At 33.6% G+C, this 14,810-nt stretch overlaps 1 protein-coding gene across 1 annotated transcript in view; it reads right to left on the minus strand.

The window, feature by feature from the left end:
- The window catches only part of LOC148620041 (FMRFamide receptor-like), a 75,052-nt gene extending 63,533 nt beyond the window's left edge, over positions 1–11,519 (minus strand). The window contains exon 1 of the mRNA XM_088580618.1: positions 11,060–11,519. The gene's annotated coding sequence lies outside the window, so the exon portion shown is untranslated. The remainder of the gene's footprint in view (positions 1–11,059) is intronic.
- Between the last annotated feature and the right edge of the window lie 3,291 nt (positions 11,520–14,810).

Consider the following 14,810-nt stretch of genomic DNA (forward strand, 5'->3'; position numbering starts at 1 on the left):
GTTTTCACATCTTTCATAGTTATTTTCAATGAAAACTGTAATGAAACATCGCTTTTTCTTCATGTTTTATTTTGTTTTATTTTCGGCTAATGAGAATTATATTTCGGTTGTTTTTTCGCTTTTGGTTTTTATGTGAAAAAAAATGACGCATCGAAATACAAATACGAAGTCTATCTAGCACTCCAAAAGTCGGCTAAAAGTACATTTGCTGAAGTAAGATATTAATCCATATTGAATACAGATCTATACTTTTGTTATTAATCATGGTACGAAGCAAACCCAGGTACTAAGTAAATCTCGTCAGAGATCAACTGTGCGAGAAAACACGAGAATTGAATAATGTCACGAAGGTACTAAATTTCTCAACATACACATAAGTAATGCATTAAAGCCTGTCTAAACCGAACAAAAACCCGTTCTTGATTTTAGTATAATTATTTTCGGTTATACAGGTGTTCGATTAACTAAGGTTCAAAATACATTTGAAGTGACATACATGTACTTGGACTTTAAATACTGTATGGTTAAGGCAGGTATGTTTGGACTATTCTGGATTAGGTAAAGACATTTAAGTATCAGTCCATATAAAATTCAGACACTGTCTATACATGTAGTCAGATGATTCATGGTGTATAAAAAACCCATGGATCAGCCGATGCTTTTTTGGTCTTCTTATGCTATATTTTTATGTGGCAAAAGTACTTTCTGTATTTAGATTTTTACTTTGGAGAAAACTACACTTTATCCTCCAACCAAAACCAACCAAATCAAACCAAATCAATAACGATAACTCTTGCAAAGTGCTAGTTTTATGGACAATCTATATAAATTCTATTTCAAAAACGCAACCACCAAATGAAAAATTAAGACTTATAATGTGATCTATAACGATTTCTGAACAAGATATAAAACAGAATTTGGTGGGTTTTTGACATGCATGAATTACCTTCTGTCTGATTTTTAGAAAGACTGCTACTTAGGTATCAAATGACAGGAAAAAATAAAACTACATTGTGTAGACTGCCAAAGGTTGGACGATTTCAAAATTTAACGGCCAGGTCAGGGGTTTTAGGTTCAATGGGTCCTTTTAGAGGTCAAAGGGCGTTACCAAAGATAATGGGCAGAAAACATAATACATCTGAAAGCACATCCGGAAAACTAGAATTGAATGAGTAGCTTAGATTCGACAAAAAACTGAAAAGCGAGCAATGTTTTGATATCGTATTGGATCAAGAGGTAGCACATGTACATGTATGATAGTATCACAAACACTGTTTGTTTGCCCATTCTGTTGTCAGAATGTACGTGCACGATGGCGGATCAAGGATTTATTAGTGATGTTTCATGGTATAATTTGCTCATCTTAGTACAAATTTTGAATACATTTAACACAATTTTCCAACAAATGGAGGGAATGCCACCCAATGCAACAAAATACTCCCGCCTGTCATTCTGAACACCAAAGACAACCAATCGATCAATTAATCAATCAGAGCTTCAAAAATACTTTCTTCATTTATCAGTCCTACATGTATATACAACATGTATTACACGCTTTAGAACTTATAAAAAATGAAAAATCTAGAACTTTTGCGTATGCTTTGATTTTAGACCCCACAGAAACTACAGAAACTAATTAGTGATCAATGCTGGGCATTGGTTTGACGACCGTTTACACTTTTTCGTAATTGGGAATACCAGAAAGTAAACAACTAGTGGTTCAATATTTTGTTTCTAGTCAGGCATTATGCTAACGATTTAATTGCAAGAATTTATAGACGTTGGTTAATTGAAATCTGATTTACTATATTTTAACCCTGTGTTACTGAACAAACACATATTTTCTTATGTGATTAATGTTATCAGATGAAGGCTTTTGCGTATATTACATAACAAGCAGGAAGCAGCCGAGATAACAGGGGTTCAAGGATCACGGATAATATTTTTTGCGTTGAATGCAAAAAAACAAAAACATTGTAAAATAGCTATAACAGATTAATTGAGTTTGTTTATGGTATTTTGATGCAAATTACAGTGAAAACTGTCTAAACCAAACCCTGAATAGTTTGATAACATATCTAAACACAATCGGTGCATCCTCGGCCAATTCCGGCAATGCTCGGAATCGACGCTCGGGTGTATTAAGCGTTGATCCTCAGATTGACTAGTTGCATTTGATCTAAACTGGATCCTTTTAAAGCATTCTTCATTTTATACATACATGTATTTTGCACCATGGTAAATCGAACACCTGTCTAAATTGAACCAATTTTAAAATCCAAAAGCGGTTCAATTTAGACTATACTCGGCGTCACATAAATAACATACTGTTAAAATTTGAATAAAAATATTTTCTACGACTTTATTGACACCTACCTCGTTTAAATTGTCTTAAATGACTTGCTCATTCGTTTAGCCAAACGGCTTCTCCCTGAACAAGTCGCTTTTAGCTTAAATCATGCGTAACAAATCCTTACGGGAAAATCCCATACTAATATCCGCCATGTTGGTTTCTACGGGACGATTTGTTTACAAACGAAGTTCGTAAGTTCCCGTCGAACTCCGGTGACAATCGTCTGCTTGATTAACTTCTCGGTATTGTACATTGTTCGCGTAAACTAAATCCGAGATATCCGAAATAACGCCGAAATGCATTCTGGGTTCTTCGGTTTTTGGACAAACCATTTAAACGTAAACAACATCTCCTAGCAACCCGATCACTGTAAACATGGCCGACTTTTTACAATGTAAATATTGGCACCTAGAATTAAAATCTGACCGGAATTTAACGATTCAATGTTTAGGGAGAAGCCGTTTGGCTAAACGAATGAGCAAGTCATTTAAGACAATTTAAACGACGGTAGGTGTCAATAAAGTCGTAGAAAATATTTTTATTCAAATTTTAACAGTATGTTATTTATGTGACGCCGAGTATAGTTTCATTGTAAATGAAGTATTATTTTTCAATTTCACGAACGGCATCAATATATGATGCAAACATGAATAAACACACGTTCTCATCCTCTGATGAAAGGTATACCGAGACGAAGTTGAGGGTAGCATTTTTCAGAATTGGGTTGTTTATCATACTTCGATCAATATAAATGTTTTATTACCATGAATATCATTTGATGATATTCATTTGTTTGTTTTTTTTTGTCTTAATGACATTTCTTTATATTCTTGCTCAGAATATTTTTTTTCAAACTTTACATGTATAAACCTGTGTTTCAATACGAAACGCTAAACGACAGCCATTCCGTTGACAAAATCAAAAGATAAACTCTCACACAACACAAACAAAGAACAAACTTACATGTAACACAGAAAAGAACCGCGCAATTCCAACTTACAATGTCAAACCGGCGGTAAACTCATATTGTTTGGAATGGTCTCTTGCGGAACATCTGCTGTACAGTTTAATTTAAAGAATTTTCCAATTTCATTATAAGGAAAAAAAAAAAACAAACAAACAAACAAACAAATAAAGAATGAAGCACAAGGAAAACCAAAATCATAATAATTAAAACGATGAGTTGAAAATTTTACATCGGTGCAAATGTACCTCGGATTTAAAAAAAAATGACAAATTGAAAACAAACCAACAATCGAACATAAACAAACTGAAAATTCACGAAGAAAAATGACACATTGATAATGTTTACTCGAGTACAAAAGTATTTCCTACTTGTCAGTGATTCTGCCGAATAAATAGTCAGTTTTTTTGCTGTAAAATTTGTTATCTTTGGCAGTGCCAATGGTTTTGCAAATCAGCATTTCACTGAAACAAACTATCTTTGATCAAAGTATTGCGCGAACAATTGTTATTTCAGACAGAAACAGTCATAAATAGTAACATAGATATAAAAATCTCGTGATTTTCGTGCCCAATAAAATATTTACTGGCAATTAAATAAGTACACGGAAACCAGTCTACACCAAACCGCCTTTGGATTCTTCAGACAAGTGTTTAAAATAATATGATTAATATGCGATTAAAAAATCCCTGGGTTAGAAAGTGTTTAGGATTTTTCAGGGTTTTAGTTGACACGTGTTGGATTATTCAGGGTTTTGGTTGACATGTTTCGGATTATTCAGGGATTTGGTTGGTATGTCTTGGATTATTCAGGGATTTAGTTGACATGTTTTGGATTATTCAGAGATTTGGTTGGCATGTTTCGGATTATTGAGGGTTTTGTTTGACATGTTTCGGATTATTCAGGGTTTCGGTTGACATGTCTTGCATTATTCAGGGTTTTGGTTGACATGCCTTGGATTATTCAGGGTCTTGGTTGACATGTTTCGGATTATTCAGGGATTTGGTTGACATGCCTTGGATTATTCAGGGTCTTGGTTGACATGTTTCGGATTATTCAGGGATTTGGTTGGCATGTCTTGGATTATTTAGGGTTCTGGTTGGCATGTCTTGGATTATTCAGGGTCTTGGTTGACATGTTTCGGATTTTTCAGAGATTTGGTTGGCATGTCTTGGATTATTTAGGGTTCTGGTTGGCATGTCTTGGATTATTCAGGGTCTTGGTTGACATGTTTCGGATTATTCAGGGATTTGGTTGGCATGTCTTGGATTATTCAGGGATTTAGTTGACATGTTTTGGATTATTCAGAGTTTTGGTTGACATGTTTCGGGTTATTCAGGGATTTGGTTGGCATGTTTCGGATTATTGAGGGTTTTGTTTGACATGTTTCGGATTATTCAGGGTTTTGGTTGGCATGTCTTGGATTATTCAGGTTTTGGTTGACATGTGTCGGATTATTCAGTGTTTTCGTTGAAATGTCTGGGATTATTCAGGGTTTTGGTCGACATGTTTTGGATCATTCAGAGGCTTCCTTGACATATTTTGGATTATTCAGGATCTTGGGTTAGACAGATTTTACAGATATTACGGCTGTTGTTTGATTAATCAAAACGAAAAAAAAAAAACCAAACAAAAACACAAAACAATTTGTTTATTTCAAAACGTGTTGAAATGTTCTTTTCACAATCTGCAAACTGTTGAAGCCAATTAGAAATTTAACATGTTGCAATCACTTCAGTAATTTAATATACAATTAAAGTTGCGATCCCTTTTAACCTCTCTTCAAGTCAGTCAGGGTTTTTTGCTGTAATCGAACAGCTCAAAACTGTCAGAAATTGTCAAGACCCATGACGCAGCTTGTCAGATTCTGTCATGGTTTAGGACAGACTTTCTACTGTGAACAGTTCCTGACAGATTATGATACTACTCTTCTGAATTTCTAGTTCACGTCATGCAGAAATTGTTTACTGCTCTAATCTTCTGGCACGAAACCACAATTAATTTTCCCACTGTCTTCTTTATAGCCTTTCTGTAATTTAAAAAAATTCCACCGGCGCAATTCAATTCAGATTTTCAGGGACGTTAATTTGAACCTTCCAACAACTTATATAAAAAATATATAAAAATTTACCATTATTTTTTTCAAATTTTATGCATAAACACAGAGATACCCTAAAAATGACCCAAAATGGCTTCTGTATGTCACAAACTTGACCTTTTTTGACCTCACCAAATCACAACCTAAATGTCAAATTTCTCATTTCAACACATCTACTAAAATAATTTCATTATTCCTCTTCCATTTGAGCACAAAAAGTATGAGAAATTCTGAAAGGAAGTGTTTCAAAAAATTTTTTGAAAAATCCCCTATTATTATAGGAACTATATTCGAACGAAAAGCTAAGGGCAGATAATTGTGGTCTCGTACCTTCTATCATGAACAGTTTTCATATTTGATCGGACTTCCTGTTATAAATGACGTCACGCAGAAAAGTGTCATGAACTGTCCAGGGGTATGACAGTTTAAAGCAGCATATCGTATTTTTTTGTCACCACCTAGGACAGTTTCTGTCAGGATTTCTGTACTGTCTGCTATCATAGAGCAGTATTCTTGACAGATACTGACAGAATTTAAGAGAGGTTAGAAGTGATCGCAACTGTATGTACGTCTAGTTTTCGGCCTCTTTCACATTAAAACATATCACGTACATGTATACATGAACGTGTAAAAAGGAATGACATGACTACTTAAAAAAGAACAAACACACCCACACAAACCGTAATGATAATCACGTTTGAATTAGATAAAACTATTCTTTTGATATGGAAAATGATTTCCTTTGTCCTGATATTTCAGTGCAGGAGTTAAGCAAATTTAAAGGTCACACTGCAAAAGAATGCGGGTTAACTTTAATATCAAATTTTGGTTAGTTTTAACCATATTTAATTGCAGTGAATCTATGGCTTCTCTACGGTTCTGGCAATATAGTTTTTGAAGTTGTATGGGTATTTTACATTAAGTACATAAAAGTGATTTTAATTAGCTTCATAATTAAATGGATCAGCTTAAATTAGCATGAGTTAAGAGGGGTGAATAAGTTGATGGGTAAAGAATAGGTAAATTGCTCGTAGCAGGATGATAAAAGTCAGTTCATTCCATTTTTATGTGCAGTTAACTATGTAATTTAATAAGCAGCACGCACCTGTTGCAAATATTTCTATGAAGCTTAAAAAAGTAAGTCAAGTCTTGTTCTACAAAAGTGAATTAACAAAATTAATGGTGGTACATGTAGATCCTGCTCATGTTGTAAGGAGCATGGTACATGTATTTTTTTTTTTGCTGATGTATCCGGGTTTCAAAATTAAATAAACAAAAACTACAGCTGCATAATTAACATGAACGTATTTTTACTGCGAGTTTTATAGTTAACTTCAGCAGTAAAAGTTAGTCTCTTGATTGAATGGCTTATCTTTGATAAAATGACTTAAGTATCTGGGCAATTGACAAGGATATTTCAACTTTCTCTAATTTCATAGGACTGTTGATAGAAGGTTTAAATCTCTTTGTCAATGAAACTAAGAAATGTTAATCGCGACTCGTGTCATTCAAATCAATTCGGAAGTCCAAAATTTATTTCACGAAATTGACTACATTACTTGTTGTAACAATTAGCTTGACAATTTTTAAACAGGTTATGAAGTTAAAGAGGTAAACCTAAGGTAAGGGACGTAACTCCTGAAATCAGTGATATGTTTGCATCATTTCCAATTTCACCAAAGCCTATCAAGCTTTCATTTGAAACAGAATGAAAGCAGTCAAAATTACTTTAATGCTTACATAAAATTGAAGTAAAATACTGTATACAAACGTTCTAATGATTTGTAAGAGTTATGTCCCCTACCCTAGGTCAACCTCCTTAAAATGACAAAATTATTGGTAACGTCAAGAAAATGGACGACCAGGTATGAACTTCACCCGAATCTTATATGACTAGTTTTAACATGTGTAAAAAGCAAAATATGTTTTTTGAATGTTTGGTATAGAACCTTAACTGTAGGTCGACAAGTGTGCATGACATGTACTTCTGCGACGAAAGGCTTTGGGTATCTTCGCGGAATTATACATGTATATAATATTGTACGCATAAATACTACGAAAGTACATTTTGTATAGTTCAGACGAAAAGTCTTTTTGTTATTTGCAGTGTCCAGCCCATCTATCTTGCCCAGCTAAAAGCACCAAAGACATAATAAGTATCGAAAAGTGTCCTAAAATTGGAACATGCTCATGAAATATGGATTTTCCTCATGACATGCATGTAAGTATGCATATCAAATGTTTCCTTATCAGTTTAACAAATTGAGTTCATTTGTACAAGTATGTCAAGGTCACATCCAACAAATTAAGAAATTTCTAAAAATAGTAGTAAAGACGTTCTTATTCACGCTTCCATGCAAACGCATTTCTTTTCTGCTTTTTAATAGTTCGCTTAATATCTTATTTAGTCAAATATTTTTGAAATATTACATTTTTGCCATGCACAGCTAGGTACACGAACGTAACATTTCGAACAACCAAAATCACCTTTATTTTACTTTTATTCTAGTACTTTGGTACTTGTATGACGAATAATTAACACAAATTTTTATATTTCAAACTTTGAAAACGCCGGTTATGCAACACAATGAAATTAATATTTAAAAAAGAAATAATTGTTTGCATTTTGATAACTTAGGAACAAAGTTTCTCGTTTTGCTGTCTCGTTTTCTCCGAAAGTGCGAGAGTACATTTATTCTTGATAATTAAAAATAAGTCTGCAATTGGTTAACTTCAAGGAATTGAGTTGATCTTCCCTTAACTGAATGACCATCACTTGGTGAACTGTCTTGGTAAGTCAAAGGGACAATCGCATGATAAAATGATTTTAACATTTAATGGTAGTCATCGCGAACTCATGGATCGTTACAGTATATATATCTGCACCACGAAAACTGGTTTGTTCAACGTATCATAGTTTTCCTTTCCTCTATTGTCCACCTTGGACTTTATTTTTTATGTGCCACTCGGCGGGTGTTTCTAGAAAAGTAAAGCCTCAGGACGCTTATCCTATCGGTGCACCAGGTCCATACTCTCAGTTTTTAGTGGGGTCCGAGTTACTCATTTACTTTTGTTATTCTGTATGCATTATTTTGGTTATTTTATGTTCTTTGTTGTGTTTTGTCTATTTTCCATGTCTCGTCTTTGACCCTGCATTTACATGCTTTTGATTTCTGCTCGAATCTTGGTTCCCATGATTACTCTTAATCAAACTTGTATTAAAATGCATATGAAATGGTAGAAAGTTTAAATATTTTGTCAATAGTCCAGATAAATACAATGTAACTAAGACAGCTATCAGGTTATGACCATTCCATCATGGAAGACTAAATCTATTCCCTGCAGTTAATTATATTACAGGTACTCACTATATTTGCATTAAGCACTTTCATTCTAATACCAACAACATGTAAATGCCGGATGGAAGATTTAGTCGTCTTTGTCATCGCATTTGTTTTAAGATAGATTGTTAATACATTCATTTATTTTGCTTTGAGTCAAATCCTGTTAAATTGAAGAATTTCAAAGCAAAATTTGCAGGCAAGAAATTCTGACGATATTGTTGAATATATTACAGAGAGTCGAAGAGTGAAAGGGGGAAATGGCTTGACGATATATTGAATGTATGCATGAATCCAAAGATATAAACACAAATAACTCTATTATTGTGGAAGATTTGCAGTCATATGTGTGTTTTTAACCTCCAATTTTGAGACGCAACAGTCTGATTTTTATGTGGAAAGGTTGGGGCCACCCAGGGGGCTAATTTCTTTACTGCTAAATCACTGTTGTTTACACTTATGATCAAATGTACTTTAATAGAACTCGAAAAGTTCGGAAAAACACTGTCTCGAATTGATCTTTGAAGCCTACATTTTTCCTGGTGCAGAAAAGTTAACGATAGTTCGTTAAACAGAATCACGAACCCCAATGGTGGGACACGGCGTTTACACTTCTTTGACAGTTGAATCACTTAAATATGACGAATATCTCTATTATGACATTTTGGTTATATAATTTCTATAAGTACAATACTAGATGGTGATGAGAACATATCTAGTGGCTGTCTAAAGACAGAACTTAGAGAACTAGATAAGCAGCAATCTTACTTCAAAAGCTGCGGACGTAACACTTAGCAACTTTGATCAAAATCAAGGCTATTTTTAACAACTATAAAATAATGCAAATACTATCAAAACAATAGATAAGAAAATACCGCGATGATAACATTATCAAAAATCATTGAGAAATACATTGTATGTAAATAAAATCGAAGTTGAGATTCAACCTTTGAAACCATAACGTACCACTTAGAATAAATATGAAGGTACGAGAACACAATTAATTCCCCTTGGTTTTCGTTGTATATAGTATAGAGTTCCAACTTTGGTAGTAGGTACCTTCCACATTTTTTCATATTTTTACTGGAAACTTATTTGCTGAAGTTTTGCCTCTAATTGGTAGAAAATAGGTTAAAATTACATGAGATTTTTTTTTCATTAATCAATTCTGACTAAAAGTTGTGATTTGGTTCAGTGGAAGAAGGTTAAAATTTAGGACTTTTAACTCAGTTCATTTGTCATGTTTACCCCATCTCCGAATTATATGTATTAATTTCAGAAAATGATGGTAAAATTTTCTACAATTTATATATAAAATCCTGTTAGTACATATCTTTAGGGCAGAGAAGTTTTATTCAGTTTGCGCCGGTGGAATTTTTTTAATCTGCTCAAATGTGTATATTGAAATGCACTTGAAAATTAATTGCGTTCTTGTGCCTGAAACCACAGGGAACTGAGGAAAAGAAAGAAAGAATAAAAAGAAATATTTTGTTTTTCTCTTGTTGTACAATGGTAGGTAGGTAAGGAATTTTTATATTTTTTTCAAAAGTATTGTACGTTCCATTTGAGTGAATTGGAAATAATATACATTTTAACGGTGCTTGAGCAATAACGGCCATGCATGTTTACACTGGGGTAGGTAGGGTAGCAGGAAACAGACATACTATTGTTTTGGCCTGGCAACTAGAACTTATTTTACAACATAATTTGTATATCCTGGTGCGTAAGTGGTGTGAAAGGCCAAGTGCAAATTGAGTGGTGTTAATAAAATAAAATAAAGCGGTTATGAGTTAAGTGCTTTTATTACGTTGATGAACATGAAGATAGAGATGAAGATAGAGGCAATGAATAATAACAGAACATGATAAAGGAGCATCACGTACATGTATATCCGTCGTTTTTTTTCCTTATTTGTCAAAGCCCTAAAACGTCGATGAAGAAATTTTATTTTGTTAGTGTTTATTTTTGAAATTACTGCACGACGATAGTTTTTGGCTCCGTAATTTAATAAGAGTTCGTACAGATTTTTTCCATTCCTTTATTGAATCGATATAAGGAAATAAGATTTCATCGGTCCTGTGTTTATCAATTATGAGCTGCTGTATAGCAATTCCTGTCCTCAGTGGCATCTCCGTTGTTTCTATTTGTTAAACAAACTTTGAAGTTGGAGACGCCCTTGAGTTAATCTCTAAACATAACATTTTCCAATGAATACCATATTAGTATATGTATGTAATGATATAAATAAACTAACTAATAAAAGGAAAGTGTCATTTTTTATCCAAATTCAAATTGTCACTTACCTTGCTATTCTTGCTTTAGTAATTTAATCATAAATCCTTTGGAATTTTCAAATTTTTCTCCCACATTTGTCGTGCCTGAACTTCCACAAAACTTCAGTCATACAGGAATTTTACCTTTCGATTGCCTCGGGCCCTATTCATTAACATATATTATTGAATTTTAATTTTACAAGTTTTGAAACAGATGCACGAGATAAAGTTACATAAACTATTCCACTTTCCCTTCCTGATTTTGATCTGCGGTAACAGTTCACAACCTATAAATTATAACTGCTTGCTATAAAACCTTGCATGTCAGATTTTCTACGTTTTCATGATGAGTGTGTTTTCTCAGTTTGACTAGTTTCACGATACAGATTTGTTTTCATTTGACACTTGCAGCGATTTTCATTGGTCGTTTCCAAAAATTTACATCCCAGTCAAAAACCTCATTTTACCGCTCATTAGCTATGCATTGCAAGTCAATAGTGGGAATTCTAGTTATGACAGTTGATTTGGTGTCTTCATACTTCATGCATTGGTTTCATTCAAGTGGGTTTATTATCTTTTAATTACCTGTTTCTCAGATACAATACACAGACCACGAATAAAGCCTTGCATATTTTTGTAGTTAAAGAGATCGACAGATTACATGTTAATTTGGCAGTTAATATCTATTTTGTCTTATTGTTTTGACTTTTGATAGTCTTCCTCATATTAATGTGTATTTGAATATGTTTAAAAAAACCGTTAGCACCATTTTCGTTTTAATGAATAGCTTCCAAATCTTGTGTTTAACAACATTCCGAATTCGGTAACTTCAATAGACCTTTTTCATATTCCCGACTTTGACTTCATTTTTTAAAAAAATTAGCAAAGATAAGTAAGCTTCCAACCCAACAGACTGGTTTACTGTCCGATTGGAGCAATGGTCAGTAGTAGACTTCTAATTAAAATATTCGACTTATTTTAGCTGTGGTAAGTACATGTACTTTGTTACTTTTTAATAATTAATTTCAAACCATTTAGCTTCTTACCGAAGTATAAATAGTTTAGGGTTCAACGAAAAATGTTTACTGTTCTTCCTTTCCCCAATGAGACCACCAACCAGATTGTCGGGTGTTGGTGTGTTACGTCCCTTTGAAAAACTTGCTAAAATGGCAAAAAACGACAATCGCAATCTGCATCCGTGATACATGAAAAAAGAACTCGGTCAAATATTGTCCTGCTATCGGCTGGGCTGCTTTACTACATGCTCTCTAGTGTATTTATAGACCGTTGGAATGTACATTAAGGCATGATGCCGTGTACATATTCTCCAGATTTTAAAAATACAACATTGAGTAACTAGTCAACAATGTATAATTTAGTTAGACTCTTTATATTCTGAACCCGTTTGAACAAAGAACGGTTCGACGTAGATCATTTTTCTGTATAAGATCATGCACTTTGGTATACATAGATGAGATCAGTTCCAACCTTTCAGAAAACTGTCCTAGAACTGTCATCAGAACAGTTCTATGACAGATTCAGAACAGTTCTCTGACAGTTCTAGAGCAAGCTCTTCTGACAGTTTAAGCAGAGATGGCTCTACTACTAGAACTGTTTTCGTAGAGCTCTGCTAGAACTGTCAGAAGAGCTGGCTCTAGAACTGTTCTAGGACACTTTCAGAACTGTCCTATAGTCAGTTCTTCTGACAGTTCCCTTGAGAGGTTAAAGCTGATCTCATCTGTACATGGACGTGAATAATAGCCACATTTTAAAGGTACATGTGTAAAAGAGAACTTTATACAAATAAAATACAAATAAAACAATTAAAACAAAGAACGTGAGGTCCAAATTTTCGACATAACGGCCTACGTCAGGGGCAGAAAGTTCTAGAGGTGGAGACTGTCGATTCTCAATGTAGATAAATTTAGAAGGTGACCATTAAAGTTTATCTTGATCATCGTCAATCACTGTCAAATAAATGATCAAGATCTATTTCAAAAGGTCACTTTGTCTCTTCATTTTGGGTCGACAGTCTCCACATGTAGGACTTTTTGGGTTGTATATGCTTTTCAGCGTAAAATCTTCATCAAACATGGTTTAACCTTAAGTTAATCGAAAATAATAATAAAAAATAAATAATTATAATAATAAAAAAAGCTTAACTAAACAATATTTTATTGCCAAACCAAACGTAACAGAACTCATTGCTGTTTCCCTATAATATCTACAAGAAATATCAATTCGCTGAAAAAGCCTGCTTACCGTTAGCACATTTTCCTTATCATCACGCATAGTTCTTGAATACTAACCTTAAAGATACTATACTTATACATGTGTATAATACTATTAATACCTAGTCTAGAACATACTTTTTTTTTATTGAACTGCAAAAATCTTAATTATACTTACATTTGTACATTCTATAAAGCATAGCTTATTAAGTATATAGTAGACAATTGCTGATAAGTTAGCGGAGTGACACGTGGTGAAAAGGTGTACAGGAAGTTGTAGTTAGATCTGCACAGGAGATTGTGGACGGTGAGCAGTAATAAAATCATTCCGTTCAATATTTGGAAAGACTTGATTATTTTTTGTAATTTAATGGATCAATAGAGTCCTAGTTCTTCTACCTCAGCGGGTGTTTCTAGAAGAGCAGAGAACGCTTACCCTAACCCGGTGCACCTGGTCCTTGCTCCCAACTTTTATGTGGAACCGAGTTGCTCATTTGCTTTGGTTTCTTTGTATGTGTTGTTTCATATTCTGTGTTGTGTGTGTCTGTTTTCCCTCTCTGGTCTTAATCCTTGGATTATATTCTTTTGATTTCTGCCTGTATCTTGTTCTCTTGATTAATCTTTGAAAATAAATAGATCTGATATTCTATTTTAAACAGAAAAAACGATTAAACAGGTTTATTTCGAAAACTACTATTCATTACATAATAAAAAAAGAAGCCAATTGTGATCTCCTCCGAACATCACGTAAACATTAATAGATATCACATGTATGCAGTGAATTGCTTTACTTATAATTTGCGTAAGTACATGTAATCCAAATAGATTAAATGCGTCATCTTTTATTCCTTAGTTGTTACAAATAGTGTTCGTTCAGAAATCAGATACGTATAACCGTACGCATTCTTATCCTTCTCTCCGAAAAGCCTTAATGCTGCAAAAAAATTTTTATTTGGATATAGTGTTAAAAAGGGTACAATTTTACGTAAGAAACGAACTATTTTTAGAGTTTTTTCGTAATGAGCTTTTGTATTGTTCTTCAATCATTACCAAATTTGAGAAATGAACCTAAGTATCAGTTTCATGTACAATCTATATAATTTTTATCTCAAAAGCGCAACAATTAAATGAAAAACTAAGACTGGTTATGTGATCAGTAACTGTTTTTGAACAAGAAAAAAAATGAATTCGGTGGTTTATTTTATATGCATGAATCACCTCCTGTCTGATTATTAAAAAAAGACTCTACCTTATATTTGTCCCCCTTAATTTGTCTTTCAAACTGTGATAGTATATTTTGATATCACTGTTGTTTCAAGAACAATAAATTAGTTGAAGAAACTAAAGAAGAAAGTCAGGCGCGTAGCTGAGGCCAAATTGAAGTGTAGGCAAAATTACGGCAGGCGGTCTGGGGGCCGCTTAAGGTGCTTTAGCGTTTTAGAGCATCATTTATGCCTCTCCTGGATGTATTTTATCTCAAAAAAAAAAAATAAATAAAATTGGCAAAATTAAGTGCAGGCAAAAGCTTTTTTGCCTAACGGCAGCTACGC

This window comes from Perna viridis, chromosome 4, assembly GCF_037379345.1.
Source record: "Perna viridis isolate PV_CMFRI_1.1 ecotype Kerala chromosome 4, ASM3737934v1, whole genome shotgun sequence".
NCBI classification, from domain to species: domain Eukaryota; kingdom Metazoa; phylum Mollusca; class Bivalvia; order Mytilida; family Mytilidae; genus Perna; species Perna viridis.